This window comes from Carcharodon carcharias, chromosome 16 (assembly GCF_017639515.1).
Source record: "Carcharodon carcharias isolate sCarCar2 chromosome 16, sCarCar2.pri, whole genome shotgun sequence".
NCBI lineage: Eukaryota > Metazoa > Chordata > Chondrichthyes > Lamniformes > Lamnidae > Carcharodon > Carcharodon carcharias.
Genome location: NC_054482.1, coordinates 52,147,564 through 52,157,581, shown reverse-complemented (window position 1 = coordinate 52,157,581; position 10,018 = coordinate 52,147,564). Strand labels below are relative to the sequence as shown.

The window sequence follows — 10,018 nt, the reverse complement described above, 5'->3', positions numbered from 1 at the left end:
CTCTCCCCGCTCGCTCTCCCTCCCTCCCTCCCTCTCCCCGCTCGCTCTCCCTCCCTCCCTCCCTCTCCCCGCTCGCTCTCCCTCCCTCCCTCCCTCTCCCCGCTCGCTCTCCCTCCCTCCCTCCCTCTCCCCGCTCGCTCTCCCTCCCTCCCTCCCTCTCCCCGCTCGCTCTCCCTCCCTCCCTCCCTCTCCCCGCTCTCTCTCCCTCCCTCCCTCCCTCTCCCCGCTCTCTCTCTCTCCCTCCCTCCCCCCGCTCTCTCTCTCTCCCTCCCTCCCTCTCCCCGCTCTCTCTCTCTCCCTCCCTCCCTCTCCCCGCTCGCTCTCCCTCCCTCCCTCTCCCCGCTCGCTCTCCCTCCCTCCCTCTCCCCGCTCTCTCTCCCTCCCTCCCTCTCCCCACTCTCTCTCCCTCCCTCCCTCTCCCCGCTCTCTCTCCCTCCCTCCCTCTCCCCGCTCTCTCACTCTCCCCCCCCACTCTCTCTCACTCTCCCCCCCCCCCCTCACTCTCCCCCCCCCCACTCTCTCTCACTCTCCCCCCCCCCACTCTCTCTCACTCACCCCCCCCCCACTCTCTCTCACTCTCCCCCCCCCCACTCTCTCTCACTCTCCACGCCCACTCTCACTCTCCCCGCCCCCTCTCACTCTCCCCGCCCACTCTCACTCTCCCCGCCCACTCTCACTCTCCCCGCCCACTCTCACTCTCCACGCCCCCTCTCACTCTCCCCCCCCCCACTCTCTCTCACTCTCCCCCCCCCCCCACTCTCTCTCACTCTCCCCCCCCCCCACTCTCTCACTCTCCCCCCCCCCAACTCTATCTCACTCTCCCCCCCCCCCACTCTCTCTCACTCTCCCCCCCCCACTCTCTCTCACTCTCCCCTCCTCCCCACTCTCTCACTCTCCCCCCCTCCCCACTCTCTCACTCTCCCCCCCTCCCCACTCTCTCACTTCCCACTCACTTTGTCTTTTTCTCAGTTATTGCCCTCCCGAATTCCTTGCACACACCGTTCTCCGACCGGGAGCAGGCCCGGCTCCAGCGCTCTCTCGTCCCCCGGGTTCCGGGAACTCTCCCCCTTGGCAACAGAGCTTGGCGCCCTTTCCACTGCTAGGACCCAGTAAACCGTCCGTAGAGAAAGCCTGCCGCGCCTTTTAATTATTTTTTCAAAACCTATTATTTACTAATACTTTTTGCAGAGAGCTAAATTTAAATTATCATTCCTTATTTTTGCGATCCACCTATAATTTTGCAGGATGTACATTAGTGAACTGAATTGGTCCATTTTGGAGCGATTGCTCAGCAACGCCCGGGTTACAACAGAGGCAGAAACAATAGTGTTTACAGCCCCAGTAACAATCCCCAATCCCCTGTACAGTCTCAATAACAATCCCCGGTACAGCCCCAGTAATGATCCCCAACCCTTGTACAGTCTCAGTGACAATCCCCAACCCCTGTACAGTCTCAGTAATAATCCCCAACCACCTGTACAGTCTCAGTAATAATCCCCAACCACCTGTACAGTCTCAGTGACAATCCCCAACCCCTGTACAGTCTCAGTAACAATCCCCAATCCCCTGTACAGTCTCAATAACAATCCCCAATCCCCTGTACAGTCCCAGTAATAATCCCCAACCACCTGTACAGTCTCAGTAATAATCCCCAACCACCTGTACAGTCTCAGTGACAATCCCCAACCCCTGTACAGTCTCAGTAACAATCCCCAATCCCCTGTACAGTCCCAGTAATAATCCCCAACCACCTGTACAGTCTCAGGAACAATTCCCAATCCCCTGTACAGTCCCAGTAATAATCCCCAACCCCCTGTACAGTCCCAGTAATAATCCCCAACCCCCTGTACAGTCCCAGTAATAATCCCCAACCCCTTGTACAGTCTCAGTAATAATCCCCAACCCCCTGTACAGTCCCAGTAATAACCCTCAACCCCCTGTACAGTCTCAGTAACAATCCCCAATCCCCTGTACAGTCCCAGTAATAACCCTCAACCCCCTGTACAGTCTCAGTAACAATCCCCAATCCCCTGTACAGTCCCAGTAATAATCCTCAACCCCCTGTACAGTCTCAGTAACAATCCCCAATCCCCTGTATAGTCCCAGTAATAATCCCCAACCCCTGTTACAGTCCCAGTAACAACCCTAACCCCCTGCGCAGTCCTAGTAACAATCCCCAACCTCCTGCGCAGTCCCATTAACAATCCCCAATCCCCTGTGCAGTCCCAGTAACAATGTCCTGCATAGTGCCAGTAACAATCTCCTGCACAGAGCCAGTAACAATTCCCTGCACAGACTCAGCAACAATCCGCTGCATGGAACCAGTAATAACCTCCTGGACAAAGCCAGTAACAATCCCCTGCATAGAGCCAGTAATACCCTTCTGCACAGAGCTAGTAATAATCAAATGCACAGTCCCAGTAATAATCCTCTGCACAATCCCAATAATATTCCCCTATACAGAGCTAGTAACAATCCCCTACACTGAAGCCAGTAATAATCTGCCGTCCTTACCTGGTCTGATCTACATGCAACTCCACATCCGCAGCAATGTGGTTGACTCTTAATGCCCTCTGAAATGGCCTAGAAAGCCATTTGGTTGTACCAAACTGCTACAAAGTCAATAAAAAGGAATGGAACCGGACAGACCACCCGGCATCAACCTAGGCACTAGAAACAACAATGGCAAACCCAGCCCTGTCCACCCTGCAGAGTCCTCCTTACTAATATCTGGGAGCTTGTGCCAAAATTGGGAGAAGTGCCTCACAAACTAGTCAAGAAACAACCTGACACAATCATTCTCGTGGAATCATACCTTACAGATAATGTTCCAGACACCACCATTACCATCCCTGGTAATGCAGAGGTGGTGGCACAGTGGTATACAGTCAGGAGGGAGTCACCCTGGGACTCCTCAACATCAACTCTCAACCCCATGAAGTCTCATGGCACTAGGACAAACATGGGCAAGGAAACTTCATGCTGATTACCACGTACTGACCACCCACAGCTGATGAATCAGTGCTCCTGCATGTTGAACATCACTTGGAGGAAGCACTGAGGATGGCAAGGGCACAGAATGTACTCTGAGTGGGTAACTTCAATGTCCATCACCAAGAGTGGCTCAGTAGCACCACCGCAGACCGAGCTGGACAAGTCCTAAAGGACATAGCTATTGGACTCAATGATGGAGGAGCCCAGCACATCAGCGCAAAAGATAAGGCTGAAGCATTTGCAAGAATCTTTAGCCAGACATGCCAAGTGGATGATCCATCTTGGCCTCCGCTGGAGATCCCCAGCATCACAGATGCCAGTCTTCAGCCAATTTGATTCACTCCACGTGATATCAATAAACGGCTGAAGGAACTGGATACTGCAAAGGCTATGGGCCCTGACAATATTCAGGCAATAGTATTGGAGACTTGTGCTCCAGAATTTGCCAGACCCCAGCCAAGCTGTTCCAGTACAGCTACAACCCTGACATCTACCCGGCTATGTGGAACATTGCCCAGATGTGTCCTGTCCACAAAAGGTAGGACAAACCCAACCCAGCCAATTATCACCTCATCAGTCTAGTCTTGATCATCAGTAAAGTGATGGAAGGGGTCATCAACAGTGCTATCAAGCAGCACATTGCTTAGCAATAAACTGCTCACTGACGTTCAGTTTGGGTTCCGCCAGGGCCACTCAATTCCTGACCTCATTGCAGCCTTGATTCAAGCATGGACAAAAGAGCTGAACACCTGAGGTAAGGTGAGAACAACTGCCCTTGACATCGAGGCAACATTTGACCAAGTGTGACCAAGGACCCCTAGCAAAACTGAAGTCAACGGGAATCATTAGGAAAACTCACCACTGGTAGGAGTCATACCTAGCACAAAGGAGGATGGTTGTAGTTGTTGGAGGTCAATCATCTCAGTTCCAGGACATAATTGTAGGATTTCCACAGGGTAGTGTCCTAGGCTCAGACATCTTCAGATGCTTCATCAATGACTTTCCTTCCATCATAAGGTCAGAAGTGGGGATGTTCACTGATGATTGCACAATTTTCAGCACCATTCATGACTCCTCAGATACTGAAGGAGTCTATGTCCAAATACAGCAAGACCTGGACAACATACAGGCTTGGTCTGACAAGTGGCAAGTAACATTCGTGCCACATAAATGACAGGTGTTATGATCTACCCCCCAGGTGAGGTTCCCCAAAGTTGTTGATCCAGGTGAGTTACCTCAATACATCAATATCTGGCTGGGACGCCCCCAAATTGTTGTACCCGGGTGAGGAGGGATGAACTGGCTCCCCGTCTTTATTCAAATCCCACCCATCACCACTGTTGGTTGCAACAAGATTTAATCTAAAATGATCCCTTTCAAGGATACCTTCTTCCCAGACCCAATTGGTCTGGTTTTGAAGGAGCCAATTTAGTAAGACTTTTTTGAGTTAAAGGTAAGAGTAAGTTTATTAGCTACTAAAGGCAAGAAAGGATAGAACACATGTATATACAATCTTACAGGTTAAATGTAAGAATTTAGCTTGAAGTAAGTTAATATATATAGGTATACGGAACAGTCCTTGACTCGTGGAGAGTAGGTGATAGAGCGTTGCGGCCATTGCAATTTAAGATTCCCATAGCATTAACTTGGTAGACAAATAGTCGGTTTCGAGGTTCCAGTCATGTTGAATTTGGTAGAGGGGGAGAGAGATCAGGATACCTTCAAAGTGGCAATTTGCAGGGGTACTATATGTGGCTGTTACTTCTGAGTCAAACTTCCTGCACTTGCTCTCTCTCAGAACACCCACCAAAAGACATCAGAGCAGCTTTTCAGCTCAATTTTAACCCCTCCTTTGTACATGCCAAATGGGAAGCAAATTTACAAATCTGTCTGGGCATTGCTCACAGGATTTCTCAATGAGATGATACTCATCTCCCATTATGTCCCATTGTCTCTACCGGAGGGAGCAATTAGTTTCTGGATGTCTTTCAAAGTACCTTGTCCAGCAACAGGGTGGGTTTCTACTACCTCTTAGGGAGTCACCCTGCAGCATTCCAGCCAGTGGCTTGTGTGCATTTTTAAAAACACGGGTCTAATTTTTAAAGTCCAGATGCAATTTGGTGTTTTTCCTTCATTATCATGAGACAGGCAATGGCCATCTCCAATAAGAGAGAACCTAAACATCACCCCTTGAAATTCAATGGATCCCCCACTATTAACACCCTGGGGTTACCATTGGCGAGAAACTGAACTGGACTAGCCATGTAAATACTGTGGCTACAAGAGCAGGTCAGAGGCTAGGAACCCTGCGGCGAGTAACTGACATCCTGACTCCCCAAAGCCTGTCCACCATCTACAAGGCACAAGTCAGGAGAGTGATGGAATACTTCGCACTTACCTGGATGAGTGCAGCTGCAACAACACTCAAAAAGCCTGATAGCATCCAAGACAAAGCAGCCCACTTGATTGGCACACCTTCCACAAACATTCGCTTCCTCCACAGTAGCAGCAGTGAGTACCATCTACAAGATGCACTGCAGAAACTCACCAAGGCTCCTTAGACAGCAATTTCCAAACCCACAACTGTCCATCTAGAAGGACAAGAGCAGCAGATACATGGGAATGCCACCACCTGGAAGTTACCCTCCAAGCCACTCACCATCCTGACTGGGAAATACATCGCTGTTCTTTCACTGTCACTGGGTCAAAATCCTGGAACTCCTTAGCTAATGAAGCCCACAACCTATAAAAAGATTTTTTAAAAAATCCCCTGCAGAGTCCCAGCAACAATGTATAGTTCCAGTAATAATCCCCCACATAAGCCAGTAACAATCCCCTAGACAGAGCTAGTAATAATCCCCTACACGGAGCCAGTAACAATCTCTCTACACAGAGCCAGTAACAATCCCCATACACAATTCCAGCAAAAGTCCCCTGTAAAGTCCCAGTAACAATCTGCTGCACAGACAGGAACAATCACCTACACAGCCCCAGCAACAATCCCCTGTACAGTCCCAGTATCAATCCCCTACACAGAGTCAATAACAATCTCCCTGCCCAGTCCTAGCAACAATCCTCTGTATAGTCCCAGTAATAATCTCCTGCATGGAGCCAGTAACAACCCCCTACAGAGGCAGGAACAATTGTCTACATAGCGGCAGTAACAATCTGCTACACAGGCAGGAACAACACCCTACACAGGCCCAACAACAATCCCCTGTACAGTCCCAATAACAATCACCTAGACAGAGCCAGAAACAATCCCTACACAGCACCAGCAACAATCCCCTGTACAGTCCCGGCAATAATCTCCTGCATGGAGCCAGTAACGATCCCCTACACAGCGCCAATAACGATCCCCCTACATAGTCCCAGCAACAATCTCCTGTATAGTCCTAGTAATAATCTCCTGCATGAAGCCAGTAACAATCGTCTACATAGAGCCAGAAACAATCCACTACACAGCCAGGAACAACCCCTGCACAATCCAAGCAACAATCCTGTACACAATCCCAGTAACAACACCCTACACGGAGCTAGTAACAACTCCCACAGAGCACCAGCATCAAGCCCGTACACAGTCCCAGTAACAATCTCCTGCACAGAGCCAGTAACAATCTGTTACACAATCCCAGTAACAAACTCCTGCATGGATCCAGTAAGAATCCTCTACACAAAGCCCGTAACAATCCCCAACACCGTCCAGTAACTATTCCCTGGACAGTCCCAGTAACAATCACCTACAGAATCAGTAACAATACTCTACACAGAGCCAATAAAAATCCCCTGCGTAGAATTAGCAATGATCCCCTGCACAGTCACAGTAACAAAACACTACACAGGGCGAATAACCATCCTCTGCACAGTCCCAGTAATAATTACCTGCACAGTCCCAGTAACAGTCCTCTGCAAAGAGCCAGCAAGAGCCAGTAACAGTATACTGCTAAGAGCCAGGAACAAACCCCTATACAGAGCCAGCAACAATCCCCTATACAGAGTCAGGAACAATCCCCTACACAGAGCCTGAGATAATCCCCTGCAAAGAGCCAGGAATAAACTCCTACACAGAGCCAGGAATAACCCCTGCAAAGAGCCAGGAACAAACTCCTACACAGAGCCAGGAATAACCCCTGCAAAGAGCCAGGAACAATTCCCTGCACAGTCCCGGTAACAATACCCTACACAGAGCCATTAACAATTTCCTGCATAGAACTAGTAAAAAAGCCCTGCATGGACCCAGTAACAATTGCCCACACAGAACCAGTAACAATTGCCAATACGATCTTAGTAACAATCCCCTGCCCAGAGCCAGTAATAATCCCCTGCACAGCCCCAGTAACAATCTCCCGCATATTCCCAGTAACAGTCCGCTGCGCAATCCCAGTAACAATCCTCTGCACAGTCCCAGTGACAATCCCCTACACAGAGTCAGGAATAATCCTCTGCAAAGACCCAGGGACAATTCCCTGCACACTCCCAGTAACAACACCCTACACAGAGCCAGTGACAATCCCCTACATAGAGCCAGTAACAATCCCTGACACAGAGCCAGTAACAATCCCCTACGCAGAGCCAATAACAACGCCCTACATAGAGCCAGTGATAATCCCTGACATAGAGCCAGTAAAAATCCCATGCATGCTCTCAGGGACAATCCTCTGTACAGAGCCAAGAAAAATCCCCCACACAGAGACAGTAATAATCCCCTGCACACTCCCAGGAACATTTCCCTCCACAGTTCCAGTAACAATCCCCTATACAGAACCAGTAACGATCCCCTACAAAGAGATGTAACAGTCACCCACACAGAGCCAGTAGCAATCTCTGCATTGTTCCAGTATCAAACCCCCACACAGTCCCAGGAACAATCCCCCTACACACTCCCAGTAACAATCTCTTGCATAGTCCCAGTAATAATCTCCTACACAGAACCAGTAACAACCACAACACAGAGGCAGGAACAATCCCCTGTTTAACTACTTGCTGCATCATTACAGGAAGAGTTTAGGATTATCCAGGCTGTCTCCACTGCGTTTAAAACAATTCCTTTTAAATTACAGGAAGACCACTTCACTATTGGGGCACCCATCACATTGCACATGGTAACAGTTTATGTTTGCATAGTGCCTTTAACATAATAAAAGTCCAAAGGTGATTCCCATGGCCATTATAGAAGATTAACCAGCCAGCGATCTAAGGCGACATTAAGGCAGATGGCCAAATGCTGGCCAAGGGGTAGGTTTTAAAGGCCATCTTAAAGCAGGAAAGAAGCAGAGCTGGTCTTTCATAGCTTCAGGGCTTTGGCAGGTGAAAGCTGGCCACCAGTGGTGGAGCGATTAATATCAGGGAAGCTCAAGAGGGAAGAATTAGAGGTGTACAGAATTTTTTTTCAGGTGTGAGATGGGTGGGAAATCAGATAGTATAAAAATCGGAGAGTATGGCTTTTGTCATCTGCCTCTTGAGGGTGCTAGGTATGGGAAAGGGACCAAGGAACCACTGACAGCTAATGACTGCATTTTGCAATTAAGTATCAGGAAATGTGGCCCTAAACAGGATCATCTAACCCTTTATCTTCATCTTCATCTTCCCCATACCATGGGCTTGATAGGTGGGATGTGCGGAAAATATGGCGCAACCTGCTTCACAATGGCGTGAAAGCAGGTCGTGATCATCCGCTCAGCCCGCTGATGGCATCGCAGAGTGTGATTGACTGCATCACGTGACACTCAGGTCTTCGTTGCTACACACGATGGACTTCATCAACCACAGGGGCTTCCACTCACTGAACATGCAGCTAGTATATGGCCACCGGAAACACATCCTGCAGATGTGCGCACGATTTCCAGAGATTGTACATGACACTTACGTCCTGAGTCGCTTGCAGATCCCTGCAGTCTTCCTGGGTCCGCAGAGGTTGCAGGGTTGGCTCCTTGGGGACAAGGGCTACCCACAGAAGCCGTGGCTGATGACACCTATGCGGCGGCCTCAGACTGCAGCAAAGCGACGCTACAATGAGGCTCATGCAGCAGGTCACAACTTGATGGAGCAGACCATCAGGATGCTGAAGATGCGGTGCCTGGATCGGTCTGGTGGAGCCCTGTAATACAGTCCGCAGAGGGATCACACATCGTTGTCATCTGCTGCACCCTTTACCACCTGGCGTTGCAACGGGGAGAGGAGGTGGCTAAGGAGGAGATGGAAGAGATGCATGTCTCCTCCGAAGAGGATGCCGACGGGGATGAGGGCGAGGGGGTCCTCGGTGGTGACGATAACGGGGATGAGGCTCTCACACTGGCTAGACGAGGCAGGTGCGCGCTGGAGGCCCTCATAGCTGCCAGATTTGTGGAGGATGATGACGACATGCAGTGAGCTGTCCCCATAGATCCTCCATTATAGTTGTGAATGTTTGACTCCAATCTGGCTTATGGCAACACCAATACCCTCTGTGAGAATGCTTCTGTCATGGAGATGCATGAAGTCCCTAATAGTTGCTCAATCACAGGAGGATGATGACAACATGCAGTGAGGACACTCCATAGATCTTCACATAGCCTCTGAGAATGTCTGACTCCTGTCTTGCTGAGGGCAGCTTGCTTGCACTCCATGCTCAGGGTCATCTCAGAGCCATGAAAGTTTAGATGCACCTGATGCTATGTCCGCCTTCAGCACCTGAGCCCTTTAGGAACTGGTGCACAGCATCACTGGGTGCAGATGCTGGTGTGATGGAGGCCAGCCCCACCTTAAAGATGCTGAGAACACACAGAGAGAATGAGAAAACTCTGTGGCGCCTGCCCACTACATTCTGGCAGCAATGACTAGCACCGCTGAGTTGCAGTCATCAGTAATGTTTGCAGGGAGTGCGAGGCTGGACTATCAATGTGATCTGAAGGCTGCACAGAGCACAGGGAAGAGGCCCTGGCCTAAGACACCTGCTTTTTATCTCGTGCAGAAAGGTTTCATATCTGAGTGACAAGAACGCTGCTCATCAGAACAAGGAGCCACAGACATGGTGACATTTTTGGAA

General features: G+C 49.9%; 1 protein-coding gene across 4 annotated transcripts in view; it reads right to left on the bottom strand.

Annotated features, from left to right (window-relative positions):
* The window catches only part of usp1 (ubiquitin specific peptidase 1), a 95,404-nt gene extending 94,302 nt beyond the window's left edge, over window positions 1-1,102 (bottom strand). Inside the window, exon 1 of one of the 4 annotated variants that reach the window (XM_041208330.1) lies at window positions 1,000-1,102. The gene's annotated coding sequence lies outside the window, so the exon portion shown is untranslated. Of the gene's footprint in view, window positions 1-953 lie in introns of all 4 variants that reach the window. The other 3 variants (XM_041208332.1, XM_041208328.1, XM_041208331.1) reach the window with 3 other exon arrangements.
* Between the last annotated feature and the right edge of the window lie 8,916 nt (window positions 1,103-10,018).